A 5636-nucleotide genomic window follows, 5' to 3' on the forward strand; every position below is an offset into this window, starting at 1 on the left:
ATTTTTCTAAGATTACAGCCTTAACTTTTAATTAGTCACACTTTTGTTTCAAAACCTCGGTTAGCGAGTTCTTTGCACACTGTTTTGTCTTAAAACTCACTTAGTAATGGCTCTAAGGAAGTAGGGCGTTACAGGTTCAATGAGTTTCACTAACCTCTCAAGAACAATACAATATCACTAGGAGAATTACTATAGTCTCTAATGATTCAAAAGCCAAAAGTCCCTTTCTTGAGCTATCTTTAGCTATTTATAGGCTCAAGGGGGATTACAAAAGATTGTTACAGATATTCTTTCTTGAATAATCGGATACTCAGGAGATTGTGTGAGTTAAATTCGGGATTTACAAAGATCTTCTCATTAATGTTGCTTTGTATGCGGAACTATCGACCAGACTGGTCGCAGGTAAGACTAGGCTGCTTACTGCTCCTAATGCGTCTTCTGGTCGATACTCTAGCAGAACTTTTCCAGGTGTCAGCCACATGTCCAGGGATCACTTGCCACGTCATCAATGCTAATTTTTTGGATAACACATTTGATTTGGAACCTTATGGTTTGTATCTCTTAATTAGCTATGAAATAGTTATGAATGAGAATGACGGATGCTAAGTATTATTTTGATGTTTTATGACTTATTAAATTTAATTGTTTTGGGACCACATAATTGTGAGGATATTATTGTTTTATATAAAATGATAGATGGTCCTGTTTTTATCATTATAATATTTTTATATATAATTATATGAGTTATTCTATTATTTTGGACTTGTAATTATGGCACTACAAGAATAACAGTATCTAGCGACGACACCTCTAGCGACGACATGAAAAAAATCGTCGCTAGAGGTTATTTCATACACGCGGCCCCTGTTCGCGCGAAAAGCAATTAATTTCCCTCCTTTATTGACTTTTCTCTCTCTCTCTCTCCCTTTATGTTCAGATTAAGCAAACCGACTCCCCAAACACAAACAGCTCCCTTCTCCTCTCAGACCCCAAACCCCAAACCCTTCTCCTCTCAGACCCCAACCGAACCCCTCTCTCCCTCCTCTCAGACCCCAACCGAACCCCTCTCTCCCTCCTCTCAGACCCAAACTCCTCACTCTCTCTCCCTTTATTTTCAGACCCAAACCCAAACCGAAACCCCCAAACTCCTCTCTCTCTTCTCTCAGAACTCAAACCCCAAACCGTGAGAACCCCAATCGCACAAAAGCCCATCCTCCAAGCGCCGTCTGTGGCTCTTCCAAGCCGCCGGAGACGTACGGTTCCTCCAAGCTTCATCGGAGAATCTCCATCTACGGTACATACATATATATATATAAATATTTAGTTATACAGTATATATATAAGTATTTAGTTTTTTATTATTAGTATTGTTCAGTTCATTTTTATATATATATATATATTCTTTTGTGACACCCTCTCTGTTTTGCATGTGTATGTCCTGTTTTGGACTTGTTTGGGTAAAGTGCATTTTTCAGTGCTTTTGATTCCTGTGGTAGAATCAAACTATCATATGTAAATGTTGACTAAAGATTTAGGATTACATTGGGATTTTTCATTTTCTTCTTTTATGGGACCCTGTACATATATACGGTGATTCTATTTGCCTTTGCTTGGCTTAGCTAGGCTCTGAGTGTGTAGAAATATAAGGCTTTTGAATTGATACTGATGGAGTTGAGGAATGGTAGTAGAGTTTGTTATATGCAGAGTAAATATAGAAAGTTCTAAGTTCTTGGTCGTCCTTGCTCAGATTTACATGGTTAATTAAATCATTTAGTAAATTAATTTTGGTGGCACACTTTGCTGCTTGTAGTTTATTGTCATGTAGCTAAGTTTATAAGCTCTGAAATATTCTTGATTTTTAGGGGTGAATTTATATTGCTAACCCAATAGGTTTTCGCTTTTCACTATCATAAATGGAGTTATGAAATTATAAGAAGGTTCTTTCAAAGAATATGCAGTAATGTGCATATATGGAAATTGAGAATTTTAGTTTTTTAAGTAATTACTGTCTTATATTTTGATTTAAATTCTTCATTATCTCTTTGAAAAGGACAACTATTTTGTTTATGTTGTTATATATCTTATTGCACTTCTTGATGTTTGCAGGGCTTGTAGTCCCAGATGTTCCATTAGAAGAGACTGATAATTTAAGAAAGGAAGCTCTGAAAAAGAATATTGTACTGGTGTGTCTTATTGGCCTTCCGATTTTTCATTCATTTGGATAGATACAGTGTTCTGTTTTTTTTGTTTTTGAAATGAAATTAACCTGCATCTTCTTGTGTGCTTCAAAGGTATTGCTAACCACACCCACTACTCCTAATGATCGAATGAAAGCCATTGTTCAAGCTGCTGAAGGATTTGTCTATCTGGTAAGGTTTTTCTTTGGTCGACTCATCAATCTTGCTTCCTCTTTAGTTTTTCTGATGCTTATAATAATGTATTAGTTTAAGTAAGCTTGACTGTTCATGCTAGAACTCTGTTCACTCATTTCTCTCTCTAGACGTGGGTTTTAGTTTTTCTGATGCTTATAATAATGTCTCAGTCATTTGCTGTAATTTGGCAACAATTCTTACTTGATGAGTTCTTTCTCTCCCTTTTCCTAGTTAGCTAACCATTTAAGGTGCCAATGAATAAAGGAAAAAGAATATAAAAAGAAGTACTTGCATTATTGTCATCTTTTAGTAGAGAGACATGGATATAATCTATTATCACTACTTGTACTGGTCGCAGTAGCAGAGCTAATTTTTTATACTCTTTAATTGAGTTTTCGAATGAGAATTTCCTGGTGCTAATTTAGTAGAATTCAGTTTCTTTACTATGGAGTTTGACTCTGTTATATTGGTTATTAGGGATTAGAGAGAGATATAGAGAGTTCTTGCCTAATGCTGCCATTTTTGCCTGTTTCAAGTTTCAACAAATTTACTTTCTCAGTTTGTCATTTCATTAAACAATATCACAATATTAAGTTCCCAATTCCTTTAAAGATTTATATATACTTATACATATATATATATATATATGAAAACTTGGTAGTTTATCTAGATTATAAGTTCCTGCAATGACAACTAACACAGTACAATATCATAAATACACACTCCTAGACGCTAGTTAAAGCAATTTGTCAAACAGTTAGTAAACACAAACTAAGTAAGAAATCAAAGAGCAATACAGAGCCAGAGGAACATAAAATATGGAAGAAGTTAAATAAATATATGTGTAGTACATCAATCTAAAAAGAAGTACTTGCATTATTATGACAAAATTTGTGTGAAGAAAAACATGTAAGCGACTCTATTGTGGTGAGGCAAGGAAAACTATGAACTCGAACTTGATATCTTCACATGCATTTTCGAAATGATTTCTTTGGATCGTAATTGTGTTTTATATGTTTAGTTGCTACTGTTTGACATTTTAAAATATTTGGTTGTAGTATTACAGGAAACAAAACTACCCATCTATTACTTGGTATATATATATATTGCTTGGTATAATAAATCACTACTGCATTAATCTTCTTTTTATTAATTTGTACTCTGTTGACTAACCACTTTTAATAAGCTACAATATTGAAATTTCTTCCTTGATTAATTAATGTTGAATGAGTTGATTAGTTTTGGGTCAACCAGCTTATTTTATTATCTTGACAGTCATAGAATAATAATTAGCAAAACCATTTGCCTTCAAACGACAAGCATTCACCATTGGATTGGATTGGTATTTTTCTTTTGAAGCTGAATTAATTGATACTGCTGAGTTTGATGCTTTGAGGAATTGAAAGAATTGAAACTGTTTTTGAGTAAATTATGAGTTTACTTATATTTCAAAACTTCCATATGTGTTTTTAGTTATCTCATTTTTATTTTTAAGGAAAGAAATCAATCAACATTAATCAGCAGCCCCTTTGACATTCCATGTTAAAAATAAAAACTTTAAAAGAAAAATGGCATAAGTGAGGTTTGGTGTGATGTGGGGTATTGGTTCTCTTTGAAACCCAATTCTCCTTTCTCTTTTTTTCATGTAGTAGCAAAGAAAAGAGTGAATACTAAAGTGGTTTTTTTTTTTTTAATTGCAAGTGTGGCTCATTTTTTGTTTGATCTTTGAGAATCCTTTTAATGGTTGGAGTGTAGTTGGCTTGTGTGGAGGTTTTCATTTTTCTGTTTGTTTGTTTGGGTATGTTTTGAGCTGCTTATTTGTTTTTTATACTGTTTTGTTGTTTGTTTTCATTGGACTGGTGCTCGTTTCTTCCTCTGCTAGTTAGTTTGTTATTTTACCTCTAATTAATGAATTGTATGTCATTGTCTCTATTGAGAGATGGGGTTCACTTCAGAAAAAAAAAAAAAGTGGAAAAATGCATGCATGCAAGAATGAATGATTCAAGCCATTCTTTACTTTCTTGAAGAAATTATTTGTGAAGAAGGTTATACTTATATATACACATATGCTGAAGCAAATTTCAATATCTTGGGTTTAATTAATTTGAACTAACGAAATGTAACAACACCAAACCACATAATAAATCACTACTGCATTACTCTTCTTTTTATTAATTTGTACTCTGTTGACTAACCACTGCATTTTTAATTTTCAGGATTAATTGTTGATTGCAATTTGAGCAAGAGCTTGGTTTTGCAGGATTTTCTATAATGAAGGACTTTGGATTTTGATTGATTTATTGAGGTATTTACTCTTCAAATGTGTTTATTCTCTGTATTTAGGCTTGTTTATTTTGGTTTTTTTTTTCATTATGTGTTATAAGTTTAAGAGAATACATGTTTCAATTGAATTTTTGTAAAACTTTAATGTATGTAGAAAAATATATGTTGTTCTAATAGAACCCAATATAGAGTTAAGTGGAGGTTAATCTAATTCCATGCTGTTTACCGAGTTTTTCGGAAACGAATACTAACAGAATAATAAAAAGATAAGAACTGTAGAAATGCTGAAATGTAACTAAACAAACAGTGTTTTTACGTGGTTCAGGCGTTAACAAGCCCTAGTCCACGAGTCGATGTTATTATACTTGGAAAAGGTTACAGTAAGATGGCTGGTGCACAAGAACTTCACACACTCACAGTGTTTCTCTCGGGTTCTCTTGAAGAAGATAAAGCTAGAGAGATTTTAGTAGAGTTTTTGCTATGTGATTTGTTGGTCGTCCCTCTTCTTGTAAAATGAAGGGGTCTTTATAGCTAGGGTTTCGGATTAGGGTTTTTCTCTACGTACACGAGTCTTAATTACACCAGCCATAAATAGGGGATACAATTACTGTAGTAGCATGGCTACAAGACTCTATGTGGGTATATTTACGTGAAAGTATGGGGAACACACAAAGTCAGCCGTCTTTTCCAAGTTGTCAGCGGAACAGTAGGCGAAAAGGTACCCTTAGGCGTGCTGGGATGTGTGCGGCTTTGACCTGACGAGCGTGTCAGGCGGGATCCTGTGTCAGACGGATATCATTCCAAATATGCCTTCTCCCGGACTCGACCGTTCGATTTTGTTCTGTGCGAGGCACGGAACTGTTTCCGCGGAGACCACTCGAAGAGCCTCTCCTGGAAGGGGCTTCCCCGAGGGGTATCCTTCGGGAGTCCGGGAGAGTCGACGAGTTTCCGTGTTGTGCTTGCTTGGAAGAGTAATCCGGA

The 5636-nt window shown here is 34.7% G+C and overlaps 1 long non-coding RNA gene across 1 annotated transcript; it reads left to right on the forward strand.

The window, feature by feature from the left end:
- Positions 1-2038: 2038 nt before the first annotated feature.
- LOC133801819 (uncharacterized) lies at positions 2039-4859 on the forward strand. The gene is made up of 3 exons (XR_009876994.1): positions 2039-2183; positions 2292-2369; positions 4589-4859. It is a non-coding gene; the product is annotated as an uncharacterized LOC133801819 (long non-coding RNA).
- The last annotated feature ends 777 nt before the right edge of the window (positions 4860-5636 follow it).

This window comes from Humulus lupulus, chromosome 9, assembly GCF_963169125.1.
Source record: "Humulus lupulus chromosome 9, drHumLupu1.1, whole genome shotgun sequence".
In the NCBI taxonomy this organism is placed as follows: Eukaryota; Viridiplantae; Streptophyta; class Magnoliopsida; order Rosales; family Cannabaceae; genus Humulus; species Humulus lupulus.